Below are 21,255 nucleotides of genomic sequence, written 5' to 3'. Positions count from 1 at the left end.
TTGCGAAGTAATTCAAGATATTTCATTAAAACATGAAAAAAGTTTGCTAAATAATGAAAAAATGTAAAAAATGATGTAAAAATACAATGGAAAAAACTTTTTACACATAATTTTGCTGTAGTCTGAATATGAAAATTGAGAAGAAACTACCGAAAGTTACAGATGTTAGGAAATTTTTAAAAAATATGGCCTTAAAACAAATTAAGAATATTCTTGCAAAATTGGCTCTAAACTAGCCGTCCTAAATAAAATTATTATGGCCATATGTTGGGAATAGTATTGCCAACGTAATAAAATTTAAAGTTTATACTCAGTTTTAGATGAACTCGCAATAACCTCAATAAAATAAAAATGTCCTCGATGAACATACCTTTTTGGAAGTTTCCTTCCACTAATATTATCTAAAATTCCGTGCCCGTTTATGAAACCTCTAAGTTAATATACAGAATTCTATCGATTTTCTGTCGCTCCGCTTCAAGATTTTAATATTCGATAAAATAGACAGGCGACGGTTCGTAGCTTCAAAAATATAAAATTATTTAATATTTTCCATATTGCCATATTTCGCGATGGGCTTACTGAATACCTTAAATTTCGATATTTTGTTACAGATGGTATAAAGGAGACATGATGTAAGAATGTCTTCGTGTCCTACTTAGTCGGTAAGTTTAAATTTATAGAAAATAAGTCTTTTGTTACAATATAGTTTGATATTCTAGCCTAATGATAGCGAATTTTAGATTTTGTATCAAAATAATCGTTACCATTACAATTTTTCCATTAAAAATTAAGAATAAATGATACGTAATAATGCTCCTATATTAAAGGGCAATATCATATAAACAGCTCCAGTAAATTCACCGCCTTTTTTCCGAGTTTTGTACACACATGTGGAGCCTGAGTTTGTATATTAGTGATAACGTTAACGTTCTCTAAATTTATAAAAATAATATGGTGATATATTTATAAAGGTAATATAGGTAATATAGTTATCAATGGGACAACTGTTGATTACTGATGGCCGATTATTATTATTGTGATACTGTGTCAATTTTAACTGAAACCAAACTATACCGAAACCAACAATACGAACGTTTTCTAAACAAGATTTTACTCATTTCTGAACATATAAATAAAAGAAAAGAGTGAAAGTACATCAGAACTAAATTATTTAGAATAAACTAAACTTGTTTAAAAATGGATTCCATTGAACTTGCGTTACTTATATAGCTTTTAAATTTAATTTAATATTTCTAATTATATTCTTGTTTGTGTCTAGCTTGTATCTTGTATTGAACTATATCCAATTAACTGAATTTCTATGTATCATTAGTTTGCCAACTGCGTTAGGTTAACTTCAGGATATCAAATAAAATATCATCAAGATATACAATCGGCTGGCGTTTCCGAGAGTAATGTCTTGGACACACAAATTCACCTCCTTTTTTCCTAGTTTTGTACACATATGTGGAGCTTGAGTTTGTATATTAGTGATAACGTTAACGTTCTCTATATTTATTAAAATAATATGGTGATATATTTATAAAGGTAATATAGGTAGTATAGTTATCAATAGGACAGCTATTGATGACTGATAGCTTATTTTTATTATCTTGATACTGTGTCAATTTTAACAGTGTCCAAACTGAACTGAAACCAATAGTATGAACCTTTTTTAAGCAAGCTTTTAATTTAACTATTTTCTAAAAATATAAGAAAAGAGTGCAAGGGCGTTACAACTAAATTATTTAGAATAAACTAAACATGTTTAAAAATGAATTCCGCTGAACTTGTTCTACTCATATAGTCTTTAAATATAATTTAATATTTCTAATTATATTCTTGTATGTATCTAACTTGTATGTTATATTGAACTATATTCAATGAACTGATTTTCTATATATCATTAATTTGCCAACTGCGTTAGGTTAACTTCAGGATATCAAATAAAATATCATCAAGATATACAATCGGCTAGCGTTTCCGAAAATATTGTCTTGAGACCACACTGCTGATATTTCAAGAATAGAAGAAACAATACTTGGAACATTTGCCGATAACATAGTTCTAATGGCAAAAAAGAGACTCTACCTAAGACTGTAGAAGAAGTATAAATGGACTAGAAACTGGTAAATACAGGTTAATAGCTCAAAATCTGTCCATGTTATGTTTGGGTTGCAGAGACGAAAAGCTAATTATATTATTTGATGGATGCCAGATTTCTCAAGCAGAATCAGTAAAGTATTTCAGCATTCATTTGCATGGTAGGTTAAATTGGAAGCATCATGTTAGCCAAAAAGCAGAGTAGATTAAACTCAGTTTCAAACAACTCTATTGGTTAGTAGAGAGATACTCTCAACTTGATTATAATCAAAGAAATTGGTTTATCAGTCAATTGTAAAGCCAATTTGGATCTATATCATGTACATATGGGGTTGCAATAAAACATCATCAGTACAAACTAGTCGGTAATCAATGCTGTCAAAATAAATTTCTACGATTAATTACCGCATATTGATACTTTACCTACGAAGAACGATACTCTCAATATTAAATAAATTTATTAAATTACAGAAACGTGGAAGCAATAAGGTTACTGGAACAACACGCAGGAAATCAGAACATTGAAGTGAATCAAGCCACATGAAATTTTGCAGTGTATAAGTGTATATTTAAATTTAGCTTAAGTAGTTTAGTTTTTGTTTTAATTTGGTAACTGTTTAGTGACGTACTAATCGTATACACATTGCCTTTATATTAGTGCGAGTACAATAGAACACTGATAATAAATATGAACAATAATAAAAACAGGATATATCATACTTAAGTCGCGCAGTAGCCGACAATGCGAGGTTATAATATTATTATAGAATATCTTAAACAGATGGATATTATACTAAGGGAATGGGGTCTGATGATGAACAGGGTTAAGGTAACAAAAAACTATAAATTTACTTGGAAAAAGTGTTTTGTTTTCGGAAAGAACAAGCGACCGGTAGAATAGCGATACAAATCGACGCTGTTGGTAAAAACATGTACATATTACTCCGAAATATACTAATACAATTTTTAGCCGACGACCCCCTCAGATCGTGGGGCAATGCAGCCAGTGCTGTACTAGTCGTATAATATACGATATAACAATATAATAAATCACTTTTAACATTTACATATTATTAAAAACAAAACCATAAACTGTCACATCACTAGGATTAAGTGCCGAGTAATATTCGTTGTAAAAGATTTAATATTCTTATTTTTATTGTAAATATTATTGCACAAGCAACATTCGGGCAATTTTGATGGCATGTATAAACACCTCCGAATCAACTAACTTCTACGGCTAAATTTAAATGTATATCCCCGACAAAACAAAACTGTTCTAAACAATTACCGACTACGTGATCGCATAACTACGGCATTGTACTCTGTATTCGTTTCCATAAATTTCGAGAGCAAACACGTCTACGTCCATCCACGTAATCCATTAAGCTTATTATTTTTTAATTAACCGACAGAACTTCGGCCAAAATATACAAAAATAACGGAGGGACTCACCGTTGGCGACCTTGTGGCAATTTAAAGTCGATGCGAAAAGTTCTGGACTTAATTCCGAGCGTACTTAATGCAAACCGCTTTATAGATAACGACCTCTCTGTTCCTGCTAATGTATTGCATTACTGTGCAGGTTGTCCGCATAATACCTGTTGTGGTTGTTTATTAAATTAATTAGCCTTAATACTGGTAAAATTAGTGAACAAGGCTTGAACAAACGTAAACATGTCATCCTGATTAGTTACTTAATCATATATATATATATACCATTTTTATTGTTCTTCACTGTTTTATTATTCAAATCGTCATTATTTGAAACTAACTAACTAAGCGCTAATCTCTAAACGTTTTAAAAAAGCATTGTTGAAGAGATGCCACTAAGTTAAACTAGAAGAATGATCAAATAGCCTCGGCGATTGTCGGTGAAGTCAATCTCCTCGCGAGCTCACAGGCAGGCATTTTGTTAGGTCTGATGATGATATTATAGCAGTCAGATGGTATCCGTTTGAATGCTTGTATAAACATTCTAACTAAATTGTTGTTCTGATGGAGAAACATTGTAGGTTTTAGGCAACAGCTCGCTACACTATTGGGTTGTGAGCAGAAGGCCTATCGATATCCACACCCGGAGTGCTTATAATAAAATGAATTGGTAAGGATTGATGATCTACTTTTACTACAATTGTTTGAGATTTTTTTGATTTATTTATGCTACAACTTCGAATGTTACCAAAAGAGAGGATTGTCATTTTCCCAATTGTAGTTGATTTGTTGGCACCATATTATATTTCTGGATTGCAGTGAAATGCTGCTCCCTTGTGGAGCAAAAGTAGATATATGTATATATATTTAAAAACCATTGGTCATAAAATAAGTAAATAGTACTTATACCCAAGTAGAATGTGCTTCACAGTGAAAGCTGATTAATCGTTCAGAAATACTTCAAAATTCATAAACTCCACTTTTAGACATTTGTATCTGCATATTGGTAAAATATCCCTTTTTCCAGTCAAGCTCTTTAAAGTTAAACCTGAACTAAACTGCTTGATGGTCTTTTTGTTCTGGCCTAAAACCAGGCGGTGGAATGCATGACGGTATCTAATATCTGGTCACGGAGACTACGCCCTGGTATGACAAGTTGAACCGGGTTTTTGTTGGACTGCCTCTGGGCTTACCAATACACTAAACCGAAAATGGCTCACAGTTGACCCTACGAGTGATCGGTTTCGGTATAGTTGAATGCAGAAGATTTCCTATGCAGATATGTAATCACGAAGGGACGTCCTCGGATATCGATTTTAATAACGAGGGTAGGAGCTCGTGTTTGACTCCTTTTCTGACGAGAATGGCGGTTTTACCGCCTCGACCCGGGGTTCCATCGTTTCTGCAGACAAAAAGTTTTCGAAAGAGAGACGATGCGAAGGTTTCAGGAAAGTTTCCTGGATGAGAGCGATGTCGATATCATAGAATATCACGACGTCTTGCAATTCTGCTTGCTTTCCGCGTAAGCTGTTTGCATTCCATGTCATCAGTATAAGAGATGCTGGTACAGCCATTTCGAAGATTTGAAAGGCTGCTGGAAGTTAAAGAAACAGATAAATGTTGCCGCTTAGGCGCTTAGGCGGCGATATTTGGGAAAAGACGAGCAAGTTGGTGAGCTAAGGCGATCACTTGCAAGAAATCCGGTCAGTAAAGGCCTGGATTGGGAGGTTAAGGTCCGGTGTAGTGGCTGGAGCAGGAGTTTGAGTTGAAGCAGGCAGGGTGGCGTTGGCTAGTTTTTGGACTAGCTTCCTGCTACCTTGGTTACCCCATGCAGAACCTTGTAGATGTATTATTGAATAAAAGCGATACAAATTTTGTAATTTCAATCAAATTGTTCAAACTTGTAACAAAGTTACAAAGAATCTAATTTTTAAACTATAAACAACCTTTAGCCAACATTAAATGTTTAAAAACTATGGTTTATATGTTAATGGTTTGTGTATAAAATATTTGCAACAAATTCAAAAACTGTTTTACTATTAATGCAAATTCTCAGAATATACAAAAAATACTATATTTTGCTGTCTATATCTTAATGTAATTCTACGTAGAGTTTTATTGAGTACTATTAGTAATTAAATGCAATATGCAAAATTGAGCGTACAAAAAATGCCGAAGCTAAAGCATTCTCTACTTTCGGACGGTCTGGATCGAGGTTGCAGCCAATTTTTGTTCTTCGATATGAAATTACATTCTTAAAACGTTCAGCTAATGCAGTAATTGAAGTCTGCAGGCTTTGAACTGAGATTAAATTCTGTAAAGTAATGGTGGACATATCCTGAGGAAACCAGTTTTAACTCGGACAAACTTATTTTTATGGAAACCTCTTTAAACCAATGTATACTTCGTTAATCTTCGAACTTCTCTAGCGAATTTTTTTCAGAATAAAATGTTCCATAAAAGGCAAGGAGATATCACTTGGCTGATCTTGATGAACTATTTTCACAAATTTTAATTTAATTTTAATTTTTTTTCTTGATGAACGAAACGAATTTCTTTTTTAAGTACCCCATAGTTGGCTTGCTAAGAAAATACAATAAAATATATATTTATTCAAAGCAGTCTCCTTTAAAACTGTATAACATTCGTCCATCTTGTCAGGCAATTTACGAGTTCCCTCCGTTCAGAAATATATTCCAGCTAAATTTATTATACACCTAGATTTAGATAATGGATGTGAACTGTTCTCCAAATAGGGCATCGATCGAAAGTTTCACTGTTGGAAGAATATGATTGGTAGGGTATCAGATGGTTTCAATTTTCACCTGAATTATGATAGTTTCAGATATCTGCAGTAATTTATAATAGATGACGCATTTTTTCCACTAATTACCATCAAAATATATCAATTATCAATGGGCTTTGACTCCTACTATACCCACTACGGAACATTTAACAATATATATTTGAGCGACATTATATTCCATATATATATATATGTATATATATATATGTGTATATATAGTCAATTCAAAACAGTAGTGACGCGTGTGTCAATATGTGTCTGTCTAAAGTTGTCATTTCGTTTTACAGTCAGACAATATTATCCTGCCCATTTTATTCTATTTAGAGAGATAGAATCCGCAAACGTTGTTTTAACCCTTTGTTTTAATAAATTACAAATAGCCGAAGTTTTTATTGAAAATATTTTTGCGCATCGCAGTTGCACTGAATATTTTTACCGGCACGGTCACTAAAATATCTCAAAAAATAAAAGACAATATAAGCCGGCTTGGTGGCGCAGTGGTAAAGGCGATGGGACGGTTCTCCTACTGTTGCGATAGCCGCGGGTTCGAATCCTGCTGGGGCATGGTCGTAAATTTATGTTTGTGATTGTTTAAAATTTATGAATGTTCTAGGCAAGTGTGTAAAATCCGACAAGAAAAATGATCGCAGTCACGCCCGTAACCAGGCTGGGTAAGACCGGATGTCTTCTGGGATGATTTCTAAAGTTGGTCACTCGCCAGTGGGTAGGCTTAATGCTGGGGACCCATAGTTCGGAGCCCACGTTAAACCTTAGGTCCAGTCCAGATAAACCCATAGTTGGTAAAAGGAGACTTTAAAATAATATATATATATATATATATATATATATATATATATATATATATATAACAATATATTCACCAAAAAGAGACCGTGTTTATGCGAAACAGGTGACGAATCAAGATCAGCTTTTTGTAGATCAGATATCAAATATACAAAATGTAAAGAACAGTAGTTTTTTCAATCGAAACATAATTTTTAATACAATTATTTCAGCGAAAATTGTTAGTCTGGAAAGTATCCATAAAAAGTCAAAACATACACAGCTATTTGAAGGATATAGAACATCCCTTCATATTTGGATTTGGTCTAGGGCACTACATAAAAAAACGCGCCTAGAACCCTACCTATACTACTAGTGTGGAAAAAAGTTCAATGTATATATAATAAAATAACTCTAACCTATAAATTATTGTGGCTAATAATATGTGCATTAGATATACTATAATGTCAACGTTTCGCGACAAAACACAGAGGCAGCACAAAAAGATTCCTTAGTTCAATTTTTAATAAATAAATTATGCAACTTTTAGATTTTACAATGCATGCAAACATTTCAAATGTACAGTTATTGTTTACTAATAGGTTCTTTATCCGCAATTTATAGCTATATACAAACGGTTTGCTGTTAAAAATTAATTTAAATTAATTGAACAATATTTAAAAATGTAATTTCATTAATGGCTACATCATACTATATTTTCACGGCCTCAATGAGTATTCATTTAACATAATCTTGACAACTTGAATTTTACTTACTTTTAACGTAACTTTTTCCACACATCTTGATAGCATTTTTTAGTTATTCGTCAGTCATTAAATTGTTTACCACCGGACTAGACAGCACATGCTAGTTTATCCGAACTATTTTCAATAGTATTCAATTCAAGGGCACCAGTTATATTAAAATCTGAATATTGTGTTCTAAAAAATGGTCTAGCGGTTTTCGCAGTATCAACAGCCGTATTTTCTTGCTAAACATGATAACGCTAATCAGCTATTTGTGTGCCGTAATTGGAGAACTGTTCTCATAACTATAAATGGCTAATTAAAAAAGAAACTATAACAAAAAAAATAAATGGGCAATATGATACCAAACGTGCTAAATAGATAAACGGTAAATAACAGGATTAGGTCCACTAGATCAAAGCGTTAAGTACCCCATAGTTGGCTTGCTAAGAAAATACAATAAAATATATATTTATTCAAAGTACGCTCCTTTAAAACTGTATAACATTCGTCCATCTTGTCAGGCAATTTACGAGTTTCCTCCGTTCAGAAATATATTCCACCTAAATTTATTATACACCCTCAATTATTCAGCTTTTAGATTTTACAATGCGTGCAAACATTACAAAAATACAGTTATTGTTTACTAATAGATTCTTTATCCGCAATTTATAGCTATATACAAACGGTTTGCTGTTAAAAATTAATTTAAAATAATTGAACAATTTTTAAAAATGTAATTTCATTAATGGGTACATCATACTCTCTTTTCACGGCTCAATGAGTATTAATTTAACATAATCTTGACAACTTGAATTTTACTTACTTTTAACGTAACTTTTTCCACACATCTTGATAGCATTTTTTAGTTATTCCTCAGTCATTAAATTGTTTACCACCGGACTAGACAGCACATGCTAGTTTATCCGACTATTTTCAATAGTATTCAATTCAAGGGCACCAGTTATATTAAAATCTGAATATTGTGTTCTAAAAAATGGTCTAGCGGCTTTCGCAGTATCAACAGCTGCATTTTCTTGCTAAAAATGATAACGCTAATTAGCTATTTGTGTGCCGTAATTGGAGAACTGTTCTCATAACTATAAATGGCTAATTAAAAAAGAAACTATAACAAAAAAAATAAATGGGCAATACAATACCAAACGTGCTAAATAGATAAACGGTAAATAACAGGATTAGGTCCTCTAGATCAAAGCGTTAAGTACCCCATAGTTGTCTTGCTAAGAAAATACAATAAAATATATATTTATTCAAAGTATGCTCCTTTAAAACTGTATAACATTTGTCCATCTTGTCAGGCAATTTACGAGTTGCCTCCGTTCAGAAATATATTCCACCTAAATTTATTATACACCCTCAATTATTCAACTTTTAGATTTTACAATGCATGCAAACATTACAAAAATACAGTTATTGTTTACTAATAGATTCTTTATGTGCAATTTGTAACTATATACAAATGGTTTGCTGTTAAAAATTAATTTAAAATAATTGAACAATATTTAAAAATGTAATTTCATTAATGGCTTCATCATACTCTATTTTCACGGCGCAATGAGTATTAATTTAACATAATCTTGACAACTTGAATTTTACTTACTTTTAACGTAACTTTTTCCACACATCTTGATAGCATTTTTTAGTTATTCCTCAGTCATTAAATTGTTTACCACCGGACTAGACAGCACATGCTAGTTTATCCGACTATTTTCAATAGTATTCAATTCAAGGGCACCAGTTATAATAAAATCTGAATATTGTGTTCTAAAAAATGGTCTAGCGGCTTTCGCAGTATCAACAGCCGTATTTTCTTGCTAAACATGATAACGCTAATCAGCTATTTGTGTGCCGTAATTGGAGAACTGTTCTCATAACTATAAATGGCTAATTAAAAAAGAAACTATAACAAAAAAAATAAACGGGCAATACAATACCAAACGTGCTAAATTGATAAACGGTAAATAACAGGATTAGGTCCTCTAGATCAAAGCGTTAAGTACCCCATAGTTGGCTTGCTAAGAAAATACAATAAAATATATATTTATTCAAAGTACGCTCCTTTAAAACTGTATAGCATTCGTCCATCTTGTCAGGCAATTTACGAGTTCCCTCCGTTCAGAAATATATTCCACCTAAATTTATTATACACCCTCAATTATTCAACTTTTAGATTTTACAATGCATGCAAACATTACAAAAATACAGTTATTGTTTACTAATAGATTCTTTATCCGCAATTTGTAACTATATACAAATGGTTTGCTGTTAAAAATTAATTTAAAATAATTGAACAATATTTAAAAATGTAATTTCATTAATGGCTACATCATACTCTATTTTCACGGCGCAATGAGTATTAATTTAACATAATCTTGACAACTTGAATTTTACTTACTTTTAACGTAACTTTTTCCACACATCTTGATAGCATTTTTTAGTTATTCCTCAGTCATTAAATTGTTTACCACCGGACTAGACAGCACATGCTAGTTTATCCGACTATTTTCAATAGTATTCAATTCAAGGGCACCAGTTATAATAAAATCTGAATATTGTGTTCTAAAAAATGGTCTAGCGGCTTTCGCAGTATCAACAGCCGTATTTTCTTGCTAAACATGATAACGCTAATCAGCTATTTGTGTGCCGTAATTGGAGAACTGTTCTCATAACTATAAATGGCTAATTAAAAAAGAAACTATAACAAAAAAAATAAACGGGCAATACAATACCAAACGTGCTAAATTGATAAACGGTAAATAACAGGATTAGGTCCTCTAGATCAAAGCGTTAAGTACCCCATAGTTGGCTTGCTAAGAAAATGCAATAAAATATATATTTATTCAAAGTACGCTCCTTTAAAACTGTATAGCATTCGTCCATCTTGTCAGGCAATTTACGAGTTCCCTCCGTTCAGAAATATATTCCACCTAAATTTATTATACACCCTCAATTATTCAACTTTTAGATTTTACAATGCATGCAAACATTACAAAAATACAGTTATTGTTTACTAATAGATTCTTTATCCGCAATTTGTAACTATATACAAATGGTTTGCTGTTAAAAATTAATTTAAAATAATTGAACAATTTTTAAAAATGTAATTTCATTAATGGGTACATCGTACTCTCTTTTCACGGCTCAATGAGTATTAATTTAACATAATCTTGACAACTTGAATTATACTTACTTTTAGCGTAACTTTTTCCACACATCTTGATAGCATTTTTTAGTTATTCCTCAGTCATTAAATTATTTACCACCGGAATAGACATCACATGCTAGTTTATCCGAACTATTTTCAATAGTATTCAATTCAAGGGCACCGGTTATATTAAAATCTGAATATTGTGTTCTAAAAAATGGTCTAGCGGCTTTCGCAGTATCAACAGCCGCATTTTCTTGCTAAACATGATAACGCTAATCAGCTATTTGTGTGCCGTAATTGTAGAACTGTTCTCATAACTATAAATGGCTAATTAAAAAAAAAGTATAACAAAAAAAAATAAATGGGCACTACAATACCAAACGTGCCAAATAGACAAAACGGTAAATAACAGGATTAGGTCCTCTAGATCAAAGCAAAGGAAATCCGCTAAGCGTTAACGGTTAGAACTAATTCTACCTCACTTGTCAAAGAGTACAGAGCAACGTAAGAAGTTCAACAGAGCATGAGTAGTAGCTGTGTGGGTCATTTTAGATATCCTAACTAAGACAGATCTTGTTTTGAGTTTATTATTATGTTTACGATGATTAAGAAATGTTTTGTTACAAAAAATATTATATAACATAAATTGTTAAAATTAACAAACCTAAATATCTATAAATTATAGACTATTAATTGCTGGTTTTATACACCTTATTTAGGTTATCTAATTCCATATCTGGTTCTGTTTTAATTCAAAATACTCATATTTTTGTCCAATTCTAATGACCGTATTGCTAACTATATACTATAACTATATTACAACTGCTTTAGAAGTATTCAATTTTAAAACATTTCTTGCCCTTCTCAAATGTGAGGTCTGTTCTTTTATAGATTTATTGAACAGTCAAATGTTTTTAACTGAACTCAAGCAGGACATTTCTTCGTATTTTTTTCTAACATGTTGAATATCTTAGACTCCATTTTCTCGGAAATATCATTTTTATAACGAACCTATCAATATCAGTAACAAACTTATATTTTTTTCCAATATTTTGCCACAACCTTCATGTCAATCTCATAATTTCATATAACCTTAGACATGTTTAATATTGATCTTAAAAGAGACAACAGAAAATACACAATGTCCCAAGATCTCCGGTCCGAAGGGCAAGTTTTTTTTACCAAAGATTAGCTACAGAAACTTCTCTATAATACACATATTTACTTGATCATATAGAAAAACAGCTCAGCTGTAGAGAATGGACGATTATGATACAATGCGAAGAAAAAATGGGATATAGGGATGGGGAAGAACAACAAAAATTTATTACATCAACATAAGAAATCTTGGAACTGATTCAAACTAATTGAAAGTGTCTTCAGATGGGCTACAAATAAGGTTTATATATGAAATTAAATTACACTGCTCGATATAAACACGAAATATTTATTTTAATGGATTTAAGTGTGATTTTGAATTCTATATTTATATGGATATATGCTGCATACATGATTATTGTTTCATAAAATGAATTATTGTTCGTTAATTTCCCTCCAAGATTCGAGAGTGGCTAAACAAATTGGGCTAGTTATGATTTTGAAACATTTCTGGTCCAAAGTAGGTTTATATGGTGGAAAATTGTAGAATATTAGTGAGAAAAATATTAGAAACAGCAAATCCGTTTTCCGATGTAATTTGCAATAATATATATATATATATATATATATATATATATATATATATATATATATATATATATATATATATAATAATAATTTAATGTTTTTACCCCGATTATTATTTCATAAAAATGTAGATATTTTTGGATAGGTATTATATTATAGGTAGGGTATTATACCATAACCATTTTTGGTAACATTCAAATTTATATCAGAATTAGGTTAACAAAATTTTAAACAATTACAAATATGATTCTATGATTATATTATATAAATATATCACCTACTAGGAGCGCTGTTACCATTCCACATAAAATGCAGATTATCCATAATTTTACAGGCAGCCTGGAAGCGGAAATTGATAGACGTTGTGTTGTGACAATCCAATAATGCAGCAAACTATTATCCAAAAATTATAAAATGTTTTTTATCGGAACAACGATTCATCACGGTCAAAATATTAAAAATAACATTGTTCATACAGTATTGAATCAATTCCTGATACAATATCTGCCATCTCTTCATCACTTCTTGACATATTCTTATCTTTTTTGTATTTATTATTATATGGTTTTCCTCTTCTGCATGGTTTTAAAACTTCAAAGTGTTGTTATTGGAAAGTAATAAAATCAAATTAAAACTATTTTCGGCAATAAACATTGATTATTCTTTTTAACAATTTATTTAAAATAGAATGCCACATTATATTTGGTTAACAAGTTGGTTCGAAGAACGCAATTAATGTAGAGTGCTTATATTCGTAGTCGCTCAAGCAATTTGGCAAGTTGCCATTCGCCCTCTACCAGGAAGACAATTTCGTGGCCTGGGCTTGATTTTATCGCGACAATATTTCTCACCGTTCCCCATCCCGAACTTCAAGCAATACGTAAACAGACAAATGAATAAATAATAGGAACGTGGGCAAAAAGGTGGAGGATACTAAATTAACTTCAATAATGTCTTGTTATTGGAAGCAATAAACATGTTTGCATAGCCATCGCCGTCGTTTTTTTTCGTCAATGTTTGTTTTCCATTAAAAGTATAGCAGAAAATAAAAATACTAGGTTAACCGTTATAAAAGTTATGTCAACTTTTTCATTATTATTTTATTTATTTTCTTTATGAGTTAATAGTCTTCACAAGTACAATTACATATTTTGAGATTTATTGAGAGAATATTTAACAAGTTTCTATTTTCACCTCATATACAGTAGAAGCCAATTTTAGTCTATGATGATATCGATGTAGTATTTTATATTAACAAACTTATATTGTGGATAATAGTGGAGAATACAGTTATACAATTAATTATTATATAGGTCAATTATAGTATTATACAAAAAGTAGTAAGACGCTGGTGGGCATTTTTAAAATATATTTCACAGTTTCGTTTTTACTAGGGTTTATCTGGACTAGATCTACTGCTCAAAGTAGGCTGCGAACCACGGCTTTTGTCTTCAGGTTTTCAGAATTAAGCCGGTCCTACCCAGTCTGGTTACTGACATGATTGGGATCGTTCTTCTTGCCGGATTTACACTTTTGCCTTCTGTACGATCACAATTATAGATAATCACAAATACGAATGTACCTCCCTGCCCCAGCATTAATCTCTCCCACGATTATAGCAACAGTAGGAGGACCGTTCTATCCTCGTGACCACTGTGCCAACAAAGACAACCTTTATGACAATAATGTCCAGCCTTTTGACATTTTTGACAACACATGACGTGATAGAAAGACGTTTGGAAATATATTATATGTAAAATCTTGTCTTCAAGCCAAAAAATTAAGAAAATTCTAATTGGAATATTAAAAGGGAATAACAAGCACCCATTTTGATATATATATATATATATATATATATATATGTATATATATATATATATATATATATATATGTATATATATATATATATATATATATATATATATATATATATATATGTATATATATATATATATATATATATATATATATATATATATATATATATATATATAATTAAGGGAACAATTACTATAAAATTATCATGAAACAATGTTATCTATTGTTAAATCAACATTAATGTTTACATATCCAAAGGTTTAAAAAAAATACTAATTAGAATATTTCCTTGTTTCAAATAGTCATTTAAATTTTAGAGAAGTTTGCCTGAGAATAATCAAAGACATCAAAGGATTATCCTTTGACTTCAAAAACTAATTTTTGATTACTTTATTTTTAATTATTAAGTAGCAAAAAAATCCTGTAGGTTCATCCATTATGCTTATTATAAAATAATGTTTTAATATGAATAAGTGATGCTTAAAATCCGAAAATACCATATATATTTTTGTATTTTGTCGTAATTTATGATATCTTTTCAAACACAAATCATATATCAACAAGATTTCGCAATATGAATTCAAATATTGTCTTATTTTAAAATCTATTTCTTTTCTACGTTCAAGTCTTGCGAACTTCTTCGTATTTATGTTTTTTCGGCCTTCTATATGCTTGATTTTGATGTTCTTTGTTGTTAAAATGTTGCAGCCACTGACTACAAAGTTTATGAATATGGTGAAGATAACTGAAGTATGTTAGTCAATCAAGCCTAATTATATCTATTCTAAATTGTTGATAAATTATATGTAGATTTTTTCATCCTAAAATGGTTTAAAATAACACTTTATATATCACTGAATTTTGATTCCCTAAAAAATAATATACCAAAAAGTGTTTTATATCAAAATGGATATAACCTTCGACATTTTATTTTTGTTACAATGTTTTTATTTTGCATAACTTAGGAAATAACTTAGGAAAAAATATATAATAAAAGATTTCACTTTTAATAAATGTCTAGGTTGGCCGCCGGTTCTTTTTTCCTGCTACGCATGTCTCATACCCAAGAAGTTGACAAAAACGGGCGCGCCCTTTTCTCATCTCAAATTTTTGATTAACATAACTCGACACTTTTTACGGGAGCTTGTCGCATCTGCTGACCAAACAGAATAAACCGAAAAAGGTTTCGATTTTATTCCTTATTATACAACAATAGCACACTTCACATTCTGATGGTGCGTTTTAGTATTTTAGAGCAAATTTTACTGGAAATTTATAAACTAAATATGAAAAGTTATGGTGGTTTAGTTCAGTCATATTTAAATTGCATTATAAGTATTATAACAGGTCAATTGAAAAGTCCCCGGCCTAACATAGTAAAATATATTTTTTTGGCAAAATTAGTTTTTTTTACTCAATCTATATCCCTTCAAGACTGATACACTGATTATACCGACCCTCCAACTTTTCGATACCATTTTTGAAGTACGATTTGTTCTTTGCTTCAAAATAGGCCTCAGTTTCAACGATCATCTCATCATTCGACGAGTGATGATTTTCCCAGTGAGCATTCTTTTGAGATATGAGACAGGAAATAGTCGCTGGGGGCCAGATCTGGAGAATACGGTGGATGAGGAAGCAATTCGAAGCCTAATTCGTGGATTTTTGCTATCGTTTTTACTGAGTTGTGACACGGTGCGTTGTCTTGGTGAAACAGCACTTTCTTTTTCTTCAAATGCGGCAGTTTTTTGGCGATTTCGTCCTTCGAACGGTCCAATAATGCTATATAATAGTTGCTGTTGATGGTCCTTCCTTTCTCAACGCAGTCAATGAAATTTATTCCATGCGCATCTCAAAATACAGATGCCAGCCGATTGTTGCGTATTCGACAGTCGATTGGGCTTCGGAGTGAAATGATGGAGCCATGTTTCCTCCATTGTCACATATCGATGTAAAAACTCGGGTATATTACGCTTTATCATCTTCAAACTCTGCTCCGAATCATCAACTTGTCGTTGTTTTTGGTCAAAAGTGAGCTCGTGCGTTTGCACAGCGCTTTCTCATACTCAAATATTCGCAAATGATATGATGTACACGTTCAGTTGATATTTTTAGAGTGTTTGCTATTTCATTCAATTTCAATTTTCGGTCATTAAAAATCATTTTGTGAATTTTTTAATGTTTTCGTCGGTAGCAACCTCTTTTGGGCGTCCGCTGCAGTCACCGTCTTCGGTGCTCATTTCACCACGTCTAAACTTAGCATAGCAATCTTTGATGGTTGATTTTTCTGGGGCAGTATCCGGAAACTCGGCGTCAAGCCAAGTTTTTGCTTCAACTGTATTTTTTCCTTCGCGAAATTCCTTTTTATCAATTTTTTTCCCAATAACAATAGTTTCTTCACTCAAAATGCTATAATTCACAAACTAATGATCCGACAGCTCTCAAATTTATACACGCATCTTTTGAAGGTTATGGCTAACTAAAAATATATGTATTTAATTGTAGTAGCGCCATCTATGTGTCAGGCCGGGGACTTTTCAATTAGCCTGTTGGTAGTAAGGTTAGAGCTTGAGCTTGAGAGTTTAGGATATCTGAGGGAAGGGTCTTGTAATATCTAAAATGCATTGTCTAATATAAATCAAGTTTAACCTTTAATCTTCTACTGATCCAAAATTTCCTAATTCAAAAATGATAATAACAAATTTACTATTGAAAACACAGAAAGCTACGTCCGAAAAAGTTTCACAGTCGCTAACAATTTAAAAGTCACATAATTTTGGTTCTACCATATTAATCCCGATCCAAAATGAGAGTTAATGTAACTCTGATGCATACGTTCTTCATCTCTTCCTATTAAACTCACATGGAACTTCAAAATGCGTTCAATATTTCACAGTCACTGATGTTTCGCGATGTCGAAATCCGTTCTGTTCGTTTAAAAATTTATTTCGGTCCTAGATTTCCCATTAAATAAATTGCCATTAAGCGGAACTAACAAAGTTTTATAAATACGGCTAAATGGGAATGTCGCATTTCGCAACCGAATTATTAGAGCGCCGCATTTTATTCCCATACCTCACGGTTTAAAATAATAATCCTTATGCAGAAACTTAAAAGGCGACCGTGGTAGGAAAAACACGAATATAATTACTCAGGGAATTCAGGAGTTATTCAGTGGCGTACAGGAGAAAACAAATTTATTTTCAAATATTCAAACACAATCAATGAACATCCTGTAGAGATGAATCACTCCTTCAAAGTTTCGAACATTTTGAAAGTATAGAGGCGTTTCTTAAAAGTATATAAATGTAACTCCAAAAATGTTCATGAAACAAACAGGACATTTACATTATGGTGAATAAAATGTTGAATGAATCAGTTCTGAATCTTGTAATCGTATAATTAAATTATTTTAGCACCTAAATAAAATTCAATAAACGTAATATTTTTCGACATTAATGTACTTAGGGTTGACTAATGTTTCGACGAGACAGTGGCTTTAAAATAAATTCGAAATTTACTGAGCTCGAATGGTTCAAAGTGGCATGGCCTGTCGTTATTTAAATTTATTTATGTCTGTAGAGCTTTCAGGCGAAGGGATTTTATAATATATTACTTATTTACGATCTCTAAAGATTTAGATACATGAAAATATGATATATTTCTGTCAGATTTGACAAAAATGGGCCTTCCCATGTACCACAGACTAATAGTTTTTCATATATATCAAAATTCTTGATGATCAGATGACTTCCAAGCTATATTAATCAATATTTCATCAAAATTTCACGTAAATCGGCCTTGAGAATCGGGTTATATATTTTTTGGAATTAATAAAAATATATTTGAATGTCTTAGAGCATTATTTTAATATAATCTCCTAAGTATTTGTTTATGCTTTCTCAAACACGACTATTTTAGATTCATTGTATATACTAAAATGTAAATAGCGTTTCTTTGAACATATTTCAAATTTTTATTAAACAAATTGTTTTCAGTCTATCTTTTAAAGCTAAGCAATCATGTAAAACTCTTTTAGCAGGTAAGACAGTTCAACAGAATTGTTGTTCGAAATATTAGTTCAATTTTACTATTTTGTTACAAATTAATTGATTTTAAAATGAGATTTAAAACGGGACACATTATTAAATATTTTGCATGTCATATGAGAGAACTGAAATGAAAAAATGCCTAAATATTGTATATATGGTTTACTCAGACTACCAAGAAAAGTTACAGTCAATATTCATAGATAATTTGTTATTATTATGCGATTTTGATTTAGACTGTATCTATATCTATATATATATATATATATATATATATATATATATATATATATATATATATATATATATATATATATATATATATATATATATACAGTGGAAAAGCAAATCATTCCGTATATCTACAAGCATTGTAAACTTTAAAATATTAAAATTAATTAAATTTTGAAGATTGTTTCATATGTTGAACTTTTATCTAGATAAATGGATATAGTACTTGAGTTAGTGTATCATTTCATACAGAAAACAAAGCAGATCAAATTGAAAATTAGGATACTGTAGTCATTAGTCGGAAGATATTTCCAACTTGCCTAAGAGCAAAGAATTTGGTTTATCATTAAATAATAAAACCTATTTGAAAATATGGGGTTGCAGTAAAACATAAAATGGATTAGTAAATCCAACGTAGCGAAGTAAAGTTCTTCGTTTAATTACGAATGTATATGGCTACGTAATTATCAAGAAATGGAAATTGGATTTGCGAATAAATCCAAAATTTCGCAGTAAAACCTAAGACAAGGTTACTAATTCAGAGCAACTTTAGTCGTAGAGATTTTATCTCTTCTTATTTTGTTCAAGAAATGTTAACAGTAGGGATACAAAAGAACATTAGCTAATATAACAGCTTTAGCGCTGTTATTTGATGGATATAAGATAACGCTTTACTATGATAGATTACTAGAGGACATTTCTGTCTTACGTAATCGGATTATTCGCCCTCTATCAAATTCCCGAACTTACCTCAAACTTCTATTTAAAAAATCTATTCTATTCCATCTAAAGTTCTGTAAAACATTCCAGAGCAGATGGTATGCCGAGCGGGTTATATTAAATATACTATTGTATTTATTGCGGTTGACACGTGTAGACGTTAACGTTTACTTTTCGGCGAACTTTCGAGTTAAATTATTGTTTTTGCTCTAAGTTATAACGAGTTTTCTTTATAAGCATCATCCAATTGAAGATGTATTTCAACACATGTATAGAAGTATTTCCCTAATTAGATGGTATTAGGACGTTTAAAAAAATTAAATTAGCCCTTGAAAGGCACCAGAAGCGTGAAAAATGTTCTTACATATTTAGTGTTACAATAACTCTAGTTTTCCACCATGTTTTCTTGTATAGTCTATACAGACATAGATATTTGGTACATAAACATACAAATAAGTAACAAATTAATTGAAAAGTCCCTGGCCTGACACATAGATCGCGCTACTAGAATTAAATCCATATGTTTTTTAGTTAGCCCCAACCCTCAAAAGATGCGTGTATAAATTTGACAGCTGTCGGATCATTAGTTTGTGAATTATAGAATTTTGAGTGAAGAAACTTTTGTTATGAACAAAATGGATTTCGCATGTTGATAAAATATTGCTTTTTGAATGAAAACAATTAAAAAAAATTTATAAAAATTTAAAAAAGGTCATTCAAAATCATTTTATGGATTTTTTTAATGTTTTCATCGGTAACAAGCTCTTTTGGCATCCACTGCATTCACCGTCTTCGGTGCTCATTTCACCACGTCAAAACTTAGCATACCAATCCTTGATGGTTTATTTTCCTGTGACAGTGTCCGAAAACTCGGCATCAAGCCAAGTTTTTGCTTCAACTGTATTTTTTTTTCTTCAAATAACAATATTTTATCAATAAAATACAATAGAACTAAAACAAAACGTAGAAACTAAAGATGATAATAACCATAAATACTATATAAAAATTAAATATTTACCTAATTATAGTGAAAAAACTAATCCGTGATATAATTTAAGATGATCTGAATGAAATGATGTAAATGCTTTATTTATTATTGAATGAAAATATTTTTTAACTAAAATCTAGAGATTAATCGAAATATAAGATATCATTGCCATAAAAACTGTCAAAATTTTTGGCTATTTATCATTCCTAATTTTAATCTTTTTACCCCATTACATTAACAACCTTGAAAAATATCATACTAAAATGCTATAATATTAATATACAATATATTCTTTTTTACAATCAATCTACCAAAAAAATCTTAAAACTACATATGTTACATGTAAATCTATGTAAGCATAAATTGGGTACATTTTTGTCAGATCTCGGCTAGGACGCCAGAGCCAGAACGTTAAAAATCAGTCGAATGAAACAAGCAGAGCCAAAGATAATAACTAAAAGTTCGACTAAAACAGTCGATAGTAAATAGTTACACAATCAGTCGGACCGAAAATAGCGACTGAAACAGTATATAGTAAAAAGTAGTCAATTACCAAACAGTCAATTTTAATCGGTAGTTCCCAACATTAATAAATATAATACTTGGAAGCGGATTTATATTATTTGTACATAACTAGACGCCTCTGTACAAGCGGCTAGTAAAACCTATGTAGAGCTATGGCCCAGAGAATTATTGTGAATGGATCCAGGCACTATAGGAA

The 21,255-nt window shown here is 31.0% G+C and overlaps 1 protein-coding gene across 4 annotated transcripts in view; it reads left to right on the top strand.

Moving 5' to 3' along the window:
* Syt7 (Synaptotagmin 7) overlaps nt 1-21,255 on the top strand; it is an 870,553-nt gene that overhangs the window by 149,947 nt on the left and 699,351 nt on the right. For 2 of the 4 annotated variants that reach the window (XM_076398165.1, XM_076398164.1), the window contains exon 2: nt 612-662. The exons of the other annotated variants lie outside the window; for them this stretch is intronic. The gene's annotated coding sequence lies outside the window, so the exon portion shown is untranslated. The remainder of the gene's footprint in view (nt 1-611; nt 663-21,255) is intronic. 4 annotated transcript variants of the gene reach the window in all.

Source organism: Rhynchophorus ferrugineus, unplaced genomic scaffold, assembly GCF_030347505.1.
Source record: "Rhynchophorus ferrugineus isolate W39M unplaced genomic scaffold, kcgeb_rfMv2 rfM3, whole genome shotgun sequence".
In the NCBI taxonomy this organism is placed as follows: Eukaryota; Metazoa; Arthropoda; class Insecta; order Coleoptera; family Curculionidae; genus Rhynchophorus; species Rhynchophorus ferrugineus.
The sequence above is the reverse complement of the archived record's forward strand: the minus strand, read 5'-3'. Positions and strand labels throughout refer to the sequence as shown.